The sequence below is a fragment of the Squalius cephalus genome (genome assembly GCF_949319135.1).
Source record: "Squalius cephalus genome assembly, chromosome: 3".
NCBI lineage: Eukaryota > Metazoa > Chordata > Actinopteri > Cypriniformes > Leuciscidae > Squalius > Squalius cephalus.
Window position 1 is genome coordinate 9779889 of NC_137124.1, and position 20222 is coordinate 9800110.

At 40.5% G+C, this 20222-nt stretch overlaps 1 protein-coding gene across 1 annotated transcript in view; it reads right to left on the minus strand.

The window, feature by feature from the left end:
* The window catches only part of serpinh2 (serine (or cysteine) peptidase inhibitor, clade H, member 2), an 82628-nt gene extending 63778 nt beyond the window's left edge, over positions 1-18850 (minus strand). Inside the window, exons 1-5 of the mRNA XM_079867714.1 lie at positions 18575-18850; positions 15226-15438; positions 12663-12925; positions 1131-1219; positions 470-528 (exon numbers count right to left, since the gene is read on the minus strand). The gene's annotated coding sequence lies outside the window, so the exon portion shown is untranslated. The remainder of the gene's footprint in view (positions 1-469; positions 529-1130; positions 1220-12662; positions 12926-15225; positions 15439-18574) is intronic.
* Positions 18851-20222: the final 1372 nt, after the last annotated feature.

Here is a 20222-nt window from a genome sequence, read left to right on the forward strand (position 1 = left end):
GCGCTGGTGTTTCGGCTCCAGCTGGCTCTGGCCCAGTTTAATCCTGTCATAAACACACTCAATACAAGCTCGGCTCCGTTATACTGTTACACTTCACAGCTCGCTGGTCACAATCAGAGTTTAGCCCACCAACTATATATAGTAGCTATTAGCATAAAACAAGACAACCAAAAGAAATGAAGATCCAGCTTTGACCCTCCATCAACCCCACAGTTGTTCCTCATCTGATGTCTGCCAAACAATGAAGGATGTTTCCTAACCACTGCCTGTATTCCTCTCATTAACTCGGTTCAGCTTTTAATTGAAAAACAAATGGTCATTATTATAAATGTCGCGTGGCTAGATTATGTTTGGCCAAGGGACATTAATACTTCAGTTTTGAATGTGCTTTCTTGGTTCCTTCCACGTTTTAAACATCTTTGTTCACATTAGGTATTAAAAGAACAGTTTGAAGTTGTCATTTACTCACCCTCATATTGCTCTAAACCTGTATGACTTTCTTCTGAAGGACGAAGAATGTTCCAAGTGCTGTAATGAAAGTGAATAGGACATTAACAGAAAGCACCATTTAAAAGTAGTCCACTTAACTTATATAGGTTTTTCCAAGTCTTCCGAAGCCATACAATATAGCTTTAGATGAGGAAAAGCCTTCCTGTAGCTCAAACAGTAAAGCACAACAATAGCAACACCAAGGTCAATGTGTATACCTTGAATGCCATGCTAAGCCTCCTTCACACCAAGGACGATAACTATGATAACGATAAAGATATAGTTATAAACATAAAAGAATAGCAGAGTTCACACCACAACTGTAACGATAATTACACAGAGAAATGATATCGTTGGAAAACTTTTCAGAACGATTTATTTTCCAGCTGATAAACAATAAAAACATTGACAGCCATTCAGAATCCATCCTGCTTTCAGAGCTCGAGCATTTAAAGTGGCAGAAGCCAAAACCGCAGCGCGCATTTAATAAACAGAACGATATTGTCTACTGGTGTGGACACTAATATAGATATCTTTATAGTTATCATTCTTAGTATGAACGGGGTCGCTTTGGAAAAAGGCGTTTGCTAAATGTGTAAAAGTACAGACATTTACATTTTTATTCACTAAAGAAATCTTACCTTCCAGCTCTCAGTCTCATTCGTATGGTATTATATAAAGACATCAGGGTTGACATCAGTAATGTATCCGCTGTAACTGATCCTGAAGGCTGAACATGGAAAATACAAATCAAACGTTTATTATGAGTTAAAATGGAGGACACAATTTGCACAGAATCACAATACATACCTACAACTAATGCTTTTATTCTGCAAGGACGCATTAAACTGATTGAAAATCGAAAGTGACAGTAAAGGTTTGAAAAATATTAAAAATGTCAAAATAATCTAATGCTAATGATGATGATAATAATAAATGTTTCAGCAAATCAGCATATTAGAATGATTTCTGAAGGATCATGTGACTGAAGACTGGAGTAATGATGCTGAAAATTCAGCAGGTAAAATTTTTGAATATTAAAATTAAAATATTATTATTGTAATAATACTTCACAATGTTACTGTGTCACTGTATTTTTCAAATAAATGCAGCCTTGGTGAGCATGAGACTTCTTTCTAAAACATTTAAAAAATCCTTACCGACCCCAAACTTTTAGTGTAACAGAATCAAATTAAATGAAAACATGCCATAACTATGACTGTACAAGACTAAAAGAACATGAGACAGTAGAAAGAGAAAAGGCGCGCTGGAGTGAGTGAGTGGGTCTGGATTAACCCGACTGACCTCGTAACACTGTTCAGATCACACACACACAGTGAGATCAAACCTCCACTCACTGTCTCCATTACAGCTCCAGCAGCTCTGAGTCTGAACCCCAAACTTTGACCCCAGAGGTGTTGTGTAAACACTCAGACTGCAAGAGCTTCTGCTAGGCATGCATCTTTATTATTATCATCATTAAAGCAGTAATTATCTCTGGGCCCAATAAAGAATCTTCCACAATAAACTGATGCGTTCAGACATACTGGCTTGGAGAGTTTTGTGAGTGTGTGGGTCCAGATTTTGCCTATAAAACGGAAATCACAGGTTGCGGCGAGCAGGCCACAAAGAAAATGGCTTAAAAAAAACATGCCAAAGTTAATGATGTATTTTAATAAAAAAACAAAACAATATATACAATACATAAATATAATTATATAAAATAAAATATTATAATAATATGTGAGTATATATCAAATATGTGAAAATATGTGAAGGTTAGTTTTAGAACTAGGAGATAAAAAATATAATCAGCTCAGTATAAAAACAATAAAAGGCAATGTTTGTGTTTGTGTGTGTGTGTGTTTGTGTGTGGCCAGGTAAACCCTACGTTATGGGGACAAAATGTCTCCACAAAGATGGCAACGTCCGAAATGTTTTGGTCTCCATGAGAAAAACAGCTTATAAATCACACTGTTTAAATCATCAGTGATGTTTTTTGAACATGTAAAAATTCAGAAAGTTTTTTTTTTGTGATAGGTATGTTTAAGGGTTGAATATACAGTTTGTACAGTATAAAAATCATTATGTCTATGGAAAATCCCCATAAAACATGAAAACACAACATGTGTGTGTGTGTGTTTGTGCCAAAGAACTGATTAGCAATCAGTGGCATTGTGGTAGTTTAGAGGCTATTGTACTGTTGTATGTCATAATCTCAATCGAGTTGTAATTGTATGTGTGTGTGTGTGTGTGTGTGTGTGTGTGTGTGTGTGTGTGTGTGTGTGTGTAATGTCCTGGGGTAAGTTGTGTGTTCATGCATTCATATATTGCATCAGAGCATCTCAGTACACTGGTGTTTGTGCATGAGTGTGTGTGTGCGTGTGTGTGCTGTACAGCATGTATCTGTGGGCAGTACTGCTAAATTGCAGCGTGTGGCCGGGGAGTTTGATTTGTGATGGTGCTATTTTGGATATTCATTATTAATGGACACTGGCCTAATTCAGACCACAGCTTTTAGCACTCCATTCTAAATGAGAAACACACACACACACACACACACACACAAGCTCAGTGTCTCTCAAACAAATCGCATCTCCCTTGAAAGTGCTGCCCTCAAAATTTCTCTCTCGTTCATTTTCTCCCAAAGTCTCTCTATCATATGGGCTCTGGTGTTTCCATCATTCTCTCATCCTCCCTTCTCCCGTCTCTCTCGCTCCATGTATGTTGCAGCATTAGCCGTGTGTCTCCCAGAGGAGAGCTATCTGTCCCTCTTTGCTAATAATGCCACTTCATTAAAAGCAGCTCATTTCTCTGTGGGCCCATCAGAGACAGGCCTTTCCCTCAGACAGACGGCACTGCGGCACAATCTCTCCATCGCAAGCTCGCGCTCCTGCCGCAAGGTATCTCAAAGTGGAGGTCCGAATGTTCACAGAATGCACAGCGAGTTTTGCAAACAAACATTTTCTAAACATGAGTAGAGCATTATGTAAGGTTAGCATTAATATTACTGAAAACATTCTTGCAATCAGATTTTTTGTTCTCTTAAATGTAGCACTCACAACATTCTCACAACATGTATTGAATCTGACAGCAGCTGCATCACATACCATAAGTACATCATTTCATAATGCTTTATCTGTGAATTATAGTTCTGTCAGGACCACCATCGTCAAATTCGATTGACAATTAGCATATAGTTAGGATTGGCGGTATGATTCTGTTCTGGGCAAGAACGACTCCAAGAGCAGCAATAACCCCTCTTAGGGTAATCAGAACAGAACCAACATGAATGTATTGCAGATATCATTATTGTCAATATTTTAATGTACAACATAATTTGAGAATTTAGGCTGATTCAAAGGGGAATCCGAATGCCAAATCCTGACTGGACGAGATAAGCTGGGGATGGAGGAGGTAATAAGCCCCTGAGAAACACGTTTGCTGTTGATAATACCGAAGGAGCTTATATATGAATACAGTGATATAGGCGTCGTGTTCCTATAGGTAGACGTGGATCAGCTGAGAGTCACTGATTTGAGCTTGATTAACGCGACCTGCCAGAACTGACGCTACGCTTAATTTTTATGGATAATGTTCTCAAAACACTTACTCATGTTTAGTAGCGAGTGGGTGTTGATACTGTTTCTATGCAGTGACGTTAGCCAATCATAACAGTGGCCATTTACTGACACGCCTTAAAGGAGCCGCGCCTTAAAAACGGTTCATTTCAGACAGAGGGACAGAATGAGGGTCGGAAAAAAATTTCCGCATACATGTTTTTTTATGCAAAAAACATTATAAGTGAACCTCAAAGAGCATATTAAAGTCATTTTAAAACATCCATGTCATGACCCCTTTAAAACAATAAATCTGTTAAAAATGACAAATATGTGATAAACCATTTGACATTTAGTGTATTATCATCATCAACAGAAATATTGACAATTTAAAGGTCCTGTTCTTCGTGATCCCATTTTTCAAACTTTAGTTAGTGTTTAATGTTGCTGTTAGAGCATAAATAATACCTGTAAAATTATAAAGCTCAAAGTTCAATGCCAAGCGAGATATTTTATTTAACAGAAGTCCCCTTTCAAAGCCTACAACGAACGGCTGGTTTGGACTACACCCCTCTACTTCCTGCTTTAATGATGTCACTAGAACAGTTTTTTGACTAACCTCCGCCCACAGGAATACACAAAAAAGGGGCGTGGTCTTGTTGCGCTCCCACGGAGAAGAGGAAGAGTTGCATTTGTAGAGTGTGTTTGTTGCCATGTCGTCGAGACGCTGTTATTGATAAGGTAATATTAAAGACATGTTTACAATAACACTGAGCGCATGCATCTCCACGTTATGGTTAGAGGCGTGACCTTTACGTGTCTAAGGTGCGCTAAGCTGCTGTCGAATCACAACACAGGAACCGCTGGCACAATCAGAACTCATTACGTATTTCTGAAGGAGGGACTTCATAGAACAAGGAAGTCATCAGCCCGTTCTTAGGACAGTGAAAACAGCGGTATACAGAGAAGTAAATTGTGTGAAAAAATTTTTTTACACGCAAAATATGAACATATGTTATATTGCACACTGTAAACACAATCAAAGCTTCAAAAACACAGGAAAAATGGGACCTTTAAATTAAATATTCCTCTCTACCAAGGCTCTCAAGTGTTATTTGGGGTTGCACATATTTAAAACTCTGTGTTCATGTAATGCACCATGTTTGATTTTGCAAAGTTTTAGAACACAAAGGTAAAAATTATGAAATAACTCAACTATTGCCTTATAATTGATGCCTTTAAGAATGTTTGTCCATAACATTTACAGCCACAGTTTTAAGCACGCTCCCTGTTAGGCGTGCAGTCAGCACTGATGAGTGTGAATCATGGCACGTGCACATCAGAGCACTGTGGTGTTTTTAGACCACAGCACTGAGTTTACAGGGCGCTGACGGGTGACGGAGTTTGTGGAAGCGTTAGGTGTGGGTTTACCTGCCTGTGACACAAAAGCTTAATATACCGGGAGAGCGCACATCTGTCTCCTCCAACCCCTTCACGCTTCTCTCCCCGTCATGATTTCTACATCTCCACTATTCCCTCCCCCCCCCCATTCCTCCCCTAGGTATCCATTCAAATGGACTCAGTTCCCTTGACAACCTAAGTGTGTAATGATTACCAATAATGGCTACCTGTAGCTTTATGAATCATGATTCATAAAAAGGAAATGGCACAGAGTGACACACCATGGCAAAATCAATACGGCAGGAAATGAAAGATAAATGACATCAATCAAGACGCCCATCACTTTGTCAAATTACGAGAGAGGACTCTTGTGTCTATAAAATGATCAGGAAAACAACAAGATGGAGGCGAAAAAGTGTTTTTCTTGGCTTTTACAACCAAGTTAAACTGTGTATTTAATTTTTGATGTGTAATGAGGCGTTATAACAGGGGGAAAGCTGTAAATATTAGCACAATACAGTCATAGTAAAGTCAAGTCACATTTATTTATATATAGCGCTTTATACAATACAGATTGTTTCAAAGCAGCTTTACAGGGATAAACTGGAAAATAATGATTAATTGATGCAAACAGTGTTCGATTCTGCTGTTAAAAAAATAGTGCCATTGTTCAGTGTTGATTCAGTTCTGTTCAGTAACATGTAAACTAGTGCCTTGAGATGTTATTTATCAGGAGAAAACATGGTTGACATTGTTTGACATTGTTTCGTCAATGATGCTCAATTGATATCCCTGATCATTTGTGGCGCTACCGATTCATTAAAGTCCCCCTGTGGTGAAAATCAAGCTTTTAATACTGTTTATATGTCTATGTGGTGTTTTTAATATGCTTTAAGACAAACCATGTGCAAATTCATAAGTCGACACCATTGCTGAGTATTTTCTCATTAAAACTGCAGTGAACCAAAGACAGTCTCAAAAACACGCTTTGAAATCGCTGGTGTTTCTGACGTCACAAACTACCTTGTAACCAATCAGATCAACGTGTGATCGTCAACGAGTGGATCTCTGAGCTGGTGTGAGTGAGTGGAGGCGGGGCTCATTTGCATATTCATAGAACCGCGTATACTAAATGAGGCAAGGGTGTAGGGTTACATTCAAGCTATTTTAAGGCATGAAGAATTTAAAATATGTCAAAAGTTAAAATATGTCATTTTGGTGATCAAAGATGAGTTTTAAGGGATAAAATGATTGACTACAGGGGGACTTCAACACAAATAAGGGTTAGTTCACCCTAAAATGAAAATCAAGTCATCATTTACTCACCCTGGTGTTGTTCTAATGCCGCATGCCCTTCTTTCTTTTATGGATCATAAAAGGAGAATTTTTAAAGGAAATGTCCCGCTCGTGCTTGTCCATGTAATGGCAGTGAATAGAGATCAGCATCAAGCTTTTTAAAAAAGATGAAAAAAGTATCACAGAATGATCCCATACTTGTTTGTACAACTAAACAAACCGTTTTTTTTATTGATTATTTAACGAAAATCCAGACCTTGGCTGTTGATCTTCTGTGCGCGACTGTGTGTTCATGAGACTCATTAGAGCTTCAGTTCACTCCGACTCGACCAGGAAAAGCACACGAGCTGTGAGAATTCATGATTAATGGAAACGCAACATGAAATACAACGTCTAGAAATACCCAAAAGTATCCGTGTGCTTTCTTCGCTGAGTTTAATATCTCCGATCTGGAACTCCAGATGTCAGATGACAGTTGACAGATTATTCTTGTTGCGATGAACAACTGATATATTCACCTCAGAGAAGTTCATGGCTTGTTTCATATCGCGTTTTTCTTAGTCTTGATTTTTCACATCTTGTGTGCTTTTCCTGGTCGAGTCGGAGTGAACTGAAGCTCTAATGAGTCTCATGAACATGCAGTCGTGCACAGAAGACCAACAGCCAAGATCAGGATTTTTGTTAAATAATCCATTAAATTTCTGTTTGTTTTTCACCAAACCCTGTCATAACACTGCCAGAACACTCGGCACATGTAGTGTGGGATCATTCTGTGACATTTTTGCATCTTTTTTTGAAAAGCCTGATGCTGGTCTCTATTCACTGCCATTATATGAACGAGCACAAGCAGGACATAAAAAAAAAAACAACTCTTTTGTGGTCTGAAAAAGAAAGACATACTGCATACTGAATGACATATTGCATCTCTTCAACGAAAGTACTTGAAAATGTGTGTTGACAAAGTGCTTTTTGATTTCATCATTCTATCTTCAGATTAATCAGCTACTGTATATCCACAATAAGAACAAATAAGATTACATTTGCATAGACAATGAAACAGGAGAATTGTAATATAGTATCCTAACAGTCTATAAGCATGAAGAATTTGTTTAAAAAAATAACTAAATATGAAGAGTTCATTATGGAGCACACACTACCGTTCCTGACCGTGGTCAGGACATTTTTTTTAAAGAAATTATTTAATTTATTCAGCAAGCATGCTTTAAATTGTTTAAAAGAGACATGAAAGACTTTTACATTGTTACAAAAAAATACTATTTCAAATAAATGTTTCTATTAAAAGCTGTAAATATTAGCACAATAACCACATTACAGTCATAACTAGATGAGATGTTATTTATCAGGAGACATGACGTGTTTGAAATACGACATAATGTTCCACCAACAATCGATATTAATGATAATCTATGGCGCTTCCGATTCATTAACGCAACATTATTACTTAACGCAAATTTAAGAAAAAAGTCTGGGCCATCTTTGCAAGGAATATGAACACACACAACACATTCATACAGGTGTTTATGAAGAAACAGTGCATGGAAACTGTTGTGGTTGGAAAGAAATGCGACTAGCCCAGGATGTTTACAGACGGAGAGAGAGTACTGATGAAAATTTGGGAAACTAAATGTCATGTGTGGCTTGACACTGAGACAAACAGAGTGAAGACACTATACAAACACACATCTCACAGACGCACGCAAACAAGCGGCGAAACCCCTCGACGGAAAGCGGAGAAGAGAACTTGCTGTTTCCTTCAAACCCTCCATTTCCCCTTTTTCATCTCTCCCTCCTCCCTCCATCACTCCACATGTGTGAGACATGTTGTCGTGGAAACGGCTTGCAGCCCTGCGTGTTTATAAGTGGAGGAGAGGCTTCGTTCAATTTCTCTCTTCTGCTTTCCGCCTTTTGAAACAGAATAAAGCGAGTTGGAGAAAAAGAACATGAGAGAGAGAGAAATGGAAATTAATCATCTTTCTCCATGTTCTCCCTTTCATCTCTCTTCATATGTACCTCAGTGTTTTAATTTCCTCTTTGTCTCCGGTCATGACCCGCTTCACTATCTCACACTTTGATAATAAGGTGAAAGTCTCGCAGACTCAAAGACATATGAGCGAGGTATACGATATTTAATATTTACAAACCCACTATAACCTGTTATACTAGACCAGAGGTGCCCAATCCTGTTTCTGAAGATCTATATACCTGGGGTGCGTTTCCCGAAAGCATCGTCAACCAACTATTTTTTATTCTTATTTTTCTTAATCTTACTTATTTAAATGGGCTTGACGATGTTAATGGGCTTGACATTAACACCAGATGCGTGTGGATTTCAGCAGTGGTGTGTAACGCAGTCACTACTACTAGCCACTTCAGGGTTGAATTCTATGTATAATATATACATTTTTCTATTGTAGTCTCTTAAAAAGGGCATCTGAAAAAATAAACTAAGTGCAATGTAGTGTTGTCAAAAATATAGATTTTTCGATACATACTGAAATATCTGAAATGCTTCTAATACTCTAATATTTTCCACAGAATAGAATCACGATACCAGCTGCGCTTTCTCCCTCTCTCATCTCTCTGACAGCGAGTGACACAAACCCGCCTCTCCTCACTCACTCTTACAGGGTTTTAATTTCGGTGTGGGATTGCGTGTATTGTGCATAATTTTACTTATTCCCGCAGATTTTGTGCTCACACCCAAAGTGCAGCACATAAAGCCACCTCTCAGCACTAAATTAAGTTATTTTTCGCTACTTATTGCGCTTTAACAGTCAAATACACACAAAACACTGTCAAAATGCAGGGCTTGGTTGAGTGTTCACGTAAACACAGTCATTTACAGTATGTTTTAGGTGAACGTAAACAGTTGAGAAAGAAAACGCATGAGTAACGATATAATGGATCCGAGGTCTTAAAGTGACAGCAGCCTAATAAACCTGCAGCCAAATTATGAGATAATGTTAAAAATATCTATATGGCAGTTTTTCTCCATGGTATCCATGTCAAAATTATGGCTAGTGAAAATGCTGAGAGGCTAGTAACTTTGGAAATCCACAACAAATTTCTTGTGTGTTTGCGCACACTAGTTAGTTCAACAAGTCTGTGTTTCCCGAAACCATCGTTCCAACAAACATTTATTAGTTCTAGAATAAGTTGACATGTAGTTGCAAAGATCCTTATAGTCAGTAGCATGTCAGTTGAGGATAATCAAAATAAAGTGTTATCAGATGTTAAACAGACAATCTACTAATAATCTAATGAGAGTTAGTTGACATGTAGGTACAACATTACTTATAGTCAACAGAGTGTCTAAAGTGGACCATCAAAATAAAGTGTTACCAAGTTTTTTAGCAGGATTGAGTAGTAGAAAAACTGAATGCTCAGACTTTGGCCTTTCATAGCTCAGTAGACAAATTCATCTTCTCAACTTCATCTCAGATGTTTTTCCAAAAATGCAACCAAAAAAGAAGGGAGAAAAAAGGATAGTGAGCTTTAACATCAATCCAAAGCATCAATCTAGGAGGAATATATCATATTGGAAGAAGATCATATTAATATTTCTGACTTTTTTTAAAGCAGATTTAAGTATCTTGGCAAAACTGAGCACAGTCTGAGACATAGTTAAGATTTCTTCTGAAACCAGAGTAACATCTGAAAGTCTCAGTAAGTCTCAATTTTCTTTAATTCATCTCTTTGATGTACAGGAGAAACAATCAATATATTAAAGAGATTGCTTTTCTTTCCTATGTCTGTTTGCCTCAATATTCAAATGACCTGAGGCAGGTATAGAGATACAAAAACTAGTATAGTATACAAAAACTAGTATAGAGTATAGAGAGTATGCATTGACATCACTTTCGCACCAGAATACAGTCCCTCCCTGAGTGTCAAAACATCCTGCAACAGGACTTGATTTAATAGAGGAAACTGTGAAAACGGGTGTAAAACAAAAGATGATCTTCTTAAAGGAGACATATCATGCTTTTAAATCGTTCCTTTTTACATATAAATCATACATTTGTAGTCTATATAAAGCGGAACTGCAATGCTTGGGTCTGAATTCCTCATTATTATAGCTCCACAGGCCCCTTTTCTACCCCTTTTCTGATGTGCGTCTGAGAGCAACTCGTTTTGGTGCGGTCTCTTTAAATACAATTGAGACACGTCATACCCCGCCACCTCTCCAGGATGCAGAGGTTCAACTCCACCCCGTTCGGCCATTTTTGTAGTTTGATAGAAGAGATACGATTAACTAGCCGCACAGAAACTTTTTATTCACACGTTATTAACAAAATGTCAACAACGGAAGACTTGTCCAGCCAGCCTTACATGTTCGAGCCAGAGTCGGAGCCGGAGCGAGATGAAAATGAAGACGACGAACCTGCAGAACAACGTCTTCATATGGATGTATCGCAATGGTGTGTTACTGTATTTACACATGAAACTTTGGTCTTCCGACCTTTTACCGTCGCCTCGATTTATTTTGATTAATATGTGCGAGGGAGAGAGAGCAAGACAGCGTCTAGTTTGGAGACGGTGTCTTGTTTACACTTTCGCCTGGCTCCGAAGAGAGAGAGAGTGCGTGCGCGCGACCGGGTCTCTCTCTCTCTGCTCGTTCTTTCAGTTAAACATGCGCCCTGTCACAAGCGCGGCAGTTCATCTACATTAGACGGTGTAATGAAGCGTGTGGGTTACTACATCCAACAACCGAACATTTTAATTTACCCTCTCGTAACTTCTGCATCTTTTAGCTTGGACTACAAAATTGCAGCGAGAAATAAAAATGGCGGATTGCTCGAAGTGTTGGGCTGGAAGTCAATGTCCTTATTTGGCAGTTCCGCTGCAAATACTGTGACGTAATAGTTCAAAAAATGTCATAGATAACAGAAAAATCGGAACAGGTTGAAAAATAAGGCCAAAACTGAATATAAAGATATCAACGAAGCACCTGAAGAGAATAATTTCAACTTTTCTGTACTTCTAAACACTCCAAATATACAACAAAATGCATTTAAGGGCTAAAAAAGTGGATTTAGCATATGTCCCCTTTAAATTAAAGGCAGTTGGACTTTCAGCGACTCATTTGCTTCTCATTTTCTGTAGCTTTCGGCAGTCTGTAAAAGAGAGCTCCGATTTCTAGTTGAATCTATTTGTACAGTCAATCGCACAGCTCTTTCCCATTTCACATGTGTTTTGTGCGTTTTCCACTGCATTCAAGCTGAACACCAACACTGACACTCAGTCTTTTTGCCACTCGGTGGGCGTGACCGCAGTGACTCCGCCTACTGTGACATCATATGCATATCCTCTATAGAGCATATGAAGGATGTGCTGGAGGAGATTGTGTTTGTGTGTGTGTGTGTTTGTGTGTGTGTGTGTATGAACTTATTAATATACTGTAAAACCGTTAAGCTCTGCAGGGAACATCCCTGCATTAAAACCATTATGTGAGCATTGACTGACACACACACACACATTTGGCTCATGTTACATATATATAAAACACAGATGTCCATGTGTATATAGCTGTGTTTGTTCTCGGTTTGTGCTGTTCTACAACTCAAGCCCTTTAATCAAGCTTGTATGTCTATGAAGAACTTCACTGACAACAGCAATAGATCCACCTGCCAGCCTACATTAAACACACTGTGTGTTTGTGTGCATGTTCATTAATTACACTCCGCCTTTCTATGGCATTTTGCATTTTGACAGTTATGCCAATAAAGCGCTATTGAACTGAAACTACATTGTGTCAGAGTGTGTGTGTGAGAGAGAATGAGACTCTGTCTGTCCGTGTGTGTGTGTCAATAATAATATCAGTCTCATGAATGGATATATTGAGAGTTTAATAAAGTCAATAGACTGATTCACTCTCTCTCACACACACTTCACCTTTACTCTGTTGTCTGAGGCGCTCCTGTCCGTCTCAAGCCGTTGTCTTCAGCCAGACAGTCCACCACGCTGTCGCCAGGGTAACCGCGCCATTGTGTATCCCGTTGCCAGGTAGCCAGTCGCTGTGGCAATGATGGAGAATCCTAACAGTGGGGTTCTGATATAAATCTTCCCTCCTGTTTTCATTTCTTGTTTTCCTTCCTTCCTCTCGCTCTCTGTGCCTCCCATCTGCTGCAAAAAGGGGCATCACGACCTGTGAGAAACTGGACACAGCAAACAATGAGAGCGAAGGACAGATGTCTTGTTTGTTTTTATTTCCCCATTCCCTCCATCTTCCCCAGCCTTTAATGAATGTCTCGATTTTGTCATTAATTTTTGTGTCTCAGCTATAGGTCATTCGGTTAGCGGTGTTGGGGGAAAAAAAGACCCTAGAGTTTTAGAAGAGATCACAACAATGTTTGTCATGAACCAAAATTTTAGTCAAAAGCCCTATTAATGCTACTAAAACTACTGTACAAATCCATATTATGGCAAGAAACACTTAAGTTAAGTAAAGAGAAAACATAGTTTATCATTACTTTAAGAAAAAAAGATCAGTCAATCCAAAAAATCTCAAGAACTTTGAATGTATCCCCAAGTGCAGTCGCCAAAACCATCAAACGCTATGATGAAACTGGTTCTCATGAGGACCGTCCCAGGAAAGGAAGACCAAGAGCTACCTCTGCTACAGAGGATAAGTTTATTAGAATTACCAGCCGCAAAAACCACAAATTTACAGCACTTCAGATTACAGCCCACATAAATGCTTCTCGGAGTGGCAGACATACAGTATTTCAACAGCCACTGATCAGAGGAAACTGCGTGAGTCAGGCCTTCATGGTCGAATTGCGGCAAAGAAACTATTACTTCGGAAGAGCAGCAAGCAGAAGAGACTTGCTTGGGCCAAGAAACACAAGGAATGGACTTTAAATCAGTGGGAAACTGGTCTGATGTGTCAAAAAATTTAGATTTTTGGTTTTAACCACTGTGTCTTTGTTAGACGTAGAGAGTGTGAACGGATGGTTCCTGAATGTGTGGTTCCCACTGTGAAGCATGGAGGAGGTGGTGTGATGGTGTGATGGTGCTTTGCTGGTGACACTGTTGGTGACTTAATTCAAAATTGAGACCAAACTTAACCAGCATGGCTACCACAGAATTATGCAGCAACATGTCATCCCATCTGGTTTGCACTAAGTGGGGCCATCATTTGTTGTCCAACAGGACAATGACCATAAACACACGTCTAGGTTATGAGAGCTATTCGTCCCAGAAGGAGAGTAATGGAGTACTGCATCAGATGACCTGGCCTCCACAATGACCTGATCTAAACCAACTGAGATGGTTTGGGATGAGTTGGACCGGACAGTGAAGGAAACGCAGCCAACAAGTACTCAACACCTTTGGGAACTCCTTCAAGATGGTTGGAAAGCCATTCCAGGTGAATACCTCACGGGAATGCCAAAAGTGTGCAAAGCTGTCATCAAAGCAAAAGTGGCTACTTTGAAGAATCGAAAATATAAAACATATTCTGGGTTATTTAACATGTTTTTGTTGACTAAATAATTCCATATTTGCTCTGTCATAATTTCCATTTCTTCAGTTAATATACAATGTTAAAAACAATAAAGAAAAACCATTGAATAAGAAAGTGTGTCCAACCTTTTGACTGGCACACACACACACAGACACACACCGCACTGGCTGCAGGGCACACATACATATATATATATATATATATATATATATATATATATATATACACACACACATATATGTATTTCAAACACCTTAGCAAACACACAGCCACTCCCTGGCAGTGGCAACTACACATCTTGCATTATGACAGTGAGTTTTGCAGGGACAAAAATCTAATTTTATCAGTTCTCATAATGTCCTGGCAACAAACCCTGAGTTACTGCAGACATGATCGCTCTCTCTCAATCTATCTGTCAGTCTGTGGTGTTGTGTATTATGTGCACATCAGTGATGCCCTGTCTATGTGTGGTTATAATCATGACGCAAACTGGCCTTCATAGTTACAGGAGAACAGAATAGAGTTTGTATCTGATGTTTGAATCTGAAATCAGCGTGTGATGGAGTGTGTGTTTGTGTGTGTGTGGCGCAGACGTGGAGAAAATGCTTCGCTGATTTGTATGGTAATACCGCCTGTTCACGCAGCGGGTTCTACCTCCTGAAACCATCAGAAAGAGATAGAGAAAAAGAGAGAGAGCAGTGGAGACGTGAGTGGGTCGCAGGTCAGTAATGTCCACAACGGTGAATGTGTGAATGGATGTCTGCTCACCTATATACTGTATGTGTGAGATGAAGTATGGACTACCATAAATCCAATCTTAGCTTCATTATAAGTGTGTTGCATGTGTGAGACAGGGTGCTATATGCTGAAATACATGGCTTCCCTATGGATCTCATATCTTTTCCTTCTCTTTCTTTCCCTGGAGTGGGCTATTTACAAAGTTTGAGTCCTAAGGGAATATCGACCATCTTCTAGCCACCAAATAAACACCTTCTGGTGCCTGTCTTCCTGTCAGTCTGTCTGTCGGTCTGTCTGTCTTCGGCTCTCCACCTGCGAGATGTGAGCCTCCCACCTCTTTTTCATCTGCAGCGTTTGCTCTCCCTGTCTGTTTCCTCACACTCATCTTCTCTCTCTCTCGAGGGCTGAGATTGAATCAGCGCCTTGACCCTCAACACAGCACCTGCGCCTCTTCAAATGACTAACCTGAAGAGGAGGAGGGAAAGAATTATGGGTAGAAAGCGTACTATGGCGCCTTACGTGCACAATAGTTTCATTTCCTGCTTTATTGTGACTGGTTCATTCAGACCTTTTTGGTTCCTGAAACAGAAACATTCATTACATTGAGCGAATCAGTGAGGGATCGGACTTGTCTCTGGTCAAAGGAAAGAATAAGCACAAATGAGATCTCGTCAGTGTCTCAGTTGTTTCTCCTAGACAGTTATGAGATTGAACAGAGCAGATGGAGAGTGTTCTGCTTCTCCTATGAAAAAGACCCTAGCAATGTCATTTCTTCTCTAGAGAGATGAGATCTCAAAAAGGCTGTCATCTTTTTTTCCTAAAACAAGTTTTAAATATTTCTCCTAAAATAAGTATCTACATGAAACATAACAGGTCTACGTCTCCTGAGATATGGAAAACACATAAAAAAAAAATAATGTCAATGATATGAATTGAATTTATTATAATTAAGTATATGCATGTATAAATAAATGTATAATAAAAATGTAAAAAACAAAATATAACAAAAATAAAAAATAGATAAAATTTAAAATGTAAAAGTTAACCAATCTGTAATAAAGCACTAAATATAAATATGTATATACATAATATAATGTATATATACACAGACACGCATGTATAATGTATATAAACATTATATAAACAAACTTTTATGCTAGAAACGATTAATCGATTTGACAGCATTTGTCTATTTATTTATTTTTATTCATTTTTTTTATTCAAATGTAAAAATTAACCACTCTGTAATAAAATACTAAACAAGTAAATAAATACATACATTTAAATATGTATATACACACACTGTCACAGTGGTTGCGGGAAGGCAAACACAGACGAAGATAAGAAATCCAAAATGACAGGTTTGATGGTAATTCTGGCAAACAGACGATCAGGCAGAAACAGACAAGGAGTGACTGAAAAGGAAGAACTTATATAAGAACACAAACGGTAATGAGCAACACAGCTGAACAGAATTAACTCATGAGGTGATCATGGTAACTAAGAAATGACGGGAATACAAACAAAGGAAGGCATGAGACATGAAATAGAACAGGACAGACTGTGACATTATATCACACAAGGAATGTGTGACATAATGCCCCCCCCCCCCCCCGAGGAGGCGTGGCCTCACACCATAGAGGGAAGATGGAGGCGGCACACCATGGATGACAACCAGGGCGGGACAGAAGGAGGTAGCATCCATTGTGGTGACGTGGGTAGGAGTGGCCATACCGAATGCCCAAGGCGGAGTCGACGGCGGTAGGAGTCTTGATGGTGATGGATTCAGGGCGAGGATCAACGGCGACAGAGCTTTGGGAGGTGGAGCCCACAACACAGACGGAAGTCCGAGGCGGTGATGGTGCGCTGATGACCTGGGCAGCCGCGACGGAGCCACAGCGACAAGCACCCGAGGCGGGGGTGAAGATCCAGAGAGCAGAGGATGAGCTGGTGCGAACGAGGGAGGGTGGAGCTTGCCGAAGCCAAAGGGGTGGAGGGACGGCGAGCAAAGGGCAGCCCGCAAGTCCGTAGCTGAGGCTTGGCGATATCCGACCCAGGTGGAGCCGACGGTCCAAGGGAGACCGGCGAGGCCAAATGCTCAATGGTCGACGCTGGAGTCGAGGGAGGAAGGAGCGTAGGTGCGGGAGCCATGTCGATGGGTCAAGGCGGGACAGAGCGCAACGAGGCTGGAGGCGGAGCCACAGGCTCATATCACCCAGGAGGAGTGGGATCCCAGCAGGTCCACGGTGTTACCTCGCCACTGAGAGGAGGATGTGATAACACAGCGGGACTGATGGGAAACAATGATGACTGGGTGACAGGCTTGGCGGAGGTCTGGGAATGAAGAGTGGCACAAACCCCCCCAAAAAAACAGTGTCCTTGATGGCAGTTAGTAGAGGTGGCGGGAGGGGGAGGATGGGTGGGATTAATAGGACTGATGAAGATTCAGATACAGGTTCAGATAAGTTCCAGGGATAAAGGGAATTATCTCACCACACAATTAAACTGTCCAATAAGTCTAGCCGGTGCTCGCTCTCAGTGGCGGTTAGGGTGGGTGGGGCTCGTGGTGGGTGGACAGCGACGTCAGGTCACACCTCTGGTCGGACTCTCCGTGGTGCTTCGGCTCTGGGGCGACGTTATGTTCCGCCTTCCCATCCTCGGGTATAGGCTCACTCATCTCAGCAGGCAGAAACTTCCAGTCTACGGGGGGCTTAGGCGTCGTCGAACGGGGTGGTGACTGGCAGGGCCGGGTTCTGGATCGGGGCCATATGCACTCCAGACACCGCACGACGGCTTCCCTCCAAATCAGTCCGGTGGTGTCTGGGAGGTGGATGGTGTTGTGGACGTTCGCCCCGATCCAGGACAGGGTCTTGAGGGTTTCGTCCTCCAGAGGGCAGTTGCTGGCCAAAAAACAAAAAGTCTTAATAAATAAAAAATAATCAGGGCTCTCCTGAGCCATGACAATAAATTTAGCCCTATCGTCCATTTGGGCTGGTCTGTTCATCTGTCACAGTGGTTGCGGGAAGGCAAACACAGACGAAGATAAGAAATTCAAAATGATGGTAATTCTGGTAAACAGACGATCAGGTAGCAACACACACTAACCAAGACGGTGAACAGACAAGGAGTGACTGAAAAGGAAGAACTTATATAAGAACATAAACTAGGTAACGAGCAACACAGCTGAACAAAATTAACTCATAACGAGGTGATCATGGTAACTAAGAAATGGCGGGAATACAAACAAAGGAAGGCATGAGACGTGAAAATAAACTGAATGTCCATGATAACTGAAATAGAACAGGACAGACTGTGACACACACAGCCCACAAATATTGAACTGAATAATCCAAGACTGAGGTTTGTCTTAAATCAAACTGCAGCACAACTCTGTCCATAAATGCAATCATCATAAATGTTTGTTTTAAAGTTGAGTGATGTCATTTGCGTTCTTAGCTACTAGTGTTTTTTACGATGACATACAGATTTTTTAAGGAACAACAGGAGCAGTGAAAATACTAATCTTTTGCCATATGTGTGTATGAAAGAGCATCATGCATGCGTTTGCTTAACCTCGGTCTTGTGGTCTTATGGTAGTTACCTTGACAGTCAACAGAGCAAAGTGTTGGCAGAGTAGGACACATTACGCCAGATAGGCCTCATAAAACTGGAGCGCTTGTAAAAGTCACTCGAGTGCGCAATGAGTTCTCCGTCTCAGACACTCCAGCGTTTTGAACCAGGCCTTTCTTCTTACATTAACCATCATCTCTCTCTGACTTTATTCACAGCCTGCTTTCCTCCTTCCCCTCCTCATCTCTCCCTCCGTCTGTAGTGACCCTGTTTCCCCTCGCTCTCCAACAGAAGGTGGTGGTGAATCTCCCGAGACAAACCCAGAAACAATGAATGGAAATGGGACAGTGGCTGAATACATTTGCCACCACTGAAAGAGGGAGAATGAGATGAAAAGACACATAGATGGATGGTGTTCATCTTCTGGAGTGCATCTTTTGCCTGTATGACACATCTGTGTGTGTGTGTAGCCTCACGTTCACCCAACAGGCTTTGCCATTGATGCAACATAATTATGACAAGCTCTCCGCTGTACATCAGTGTGTGTTTCGTACTGTACGTGCATCGCCACACACACTGATTTATCTGGTGTCCCCCGGCAGGCATCGCCACATTCATCAGTGCAGGATTAGAGAGGCATCAAGCTGAGAGACGGATCGATACTGAAATATATAAATAATCACTAACAACTGACCCAGGATCAGCTGGCGAGGCAACAAGTGGTGAGTGCAGCGCTGCTGTCTGACAGCAGAGGGAGAACAAGAACTGCCCACTGCAAAAACACCCCTAAACAAAACATTATTACAAATCAAACACATGCTCAGGATGCAAAAGCAAGCTTTCACACTGATGTTGCAACATTCAAACTAATTCTTTCATGGGTGGACACGCAACAGCTGGCAGAGGGCATGGTTGTGTGTCAGAAAAACCGAGATGAAATAGATGTGTGTGTGTGAGTCTTCGCAGCTGCTTTTCATTGTGGAGAACGAGATAGTTGAGTGGCGTTTTTATGAAGAAAGTCGGTCCACACACACACACACACACACACACACACACACACACACACACACACACACACACACACACACACACACACACACACACACCGCACTGGCTGCAGGGCACATGCACAAAAATACAAACACACACACACACACACACACACTGTAGGGTTCGGTCTTGAAACCAAAAGCTCTGAGATTCAAACCTAATGGAAACCATATTGCTGGAGAAAGCAAGTGTGTTTTCCGTGTGCATTAGTATGTGATTGATGGCTTTTGCATTCTGGTGAACATGTACTTCCATATTCTGTTAATTAAACAGACTCATTTAGTGGGTCTGTATGAATTAATGTCTACACACACACACACACACACACACACGGTCGTGTGGAATAATATTAGCACTCTAGTGCCGTGGCGCTCACAGCTGTAATTAGTTGAGTACACTACGCTAACTGAACAAACTCACTCGCTCTCTCCATCCACAATGTGGTGAAACTAGATGAACGCCGTTTCCAGGTACATATCTGCATAATTAAACCTGTTACAAATGCATTCAATTTAAGGTCTGGAATTAGATTTGACAGGACTTCTTAATTATTTCTGCCTAAAACGCAATGAGTGGCATTTAAAAATTGCTTTTTTTAAAGCTCGATTAAGCTATTTTTGGATAGACAT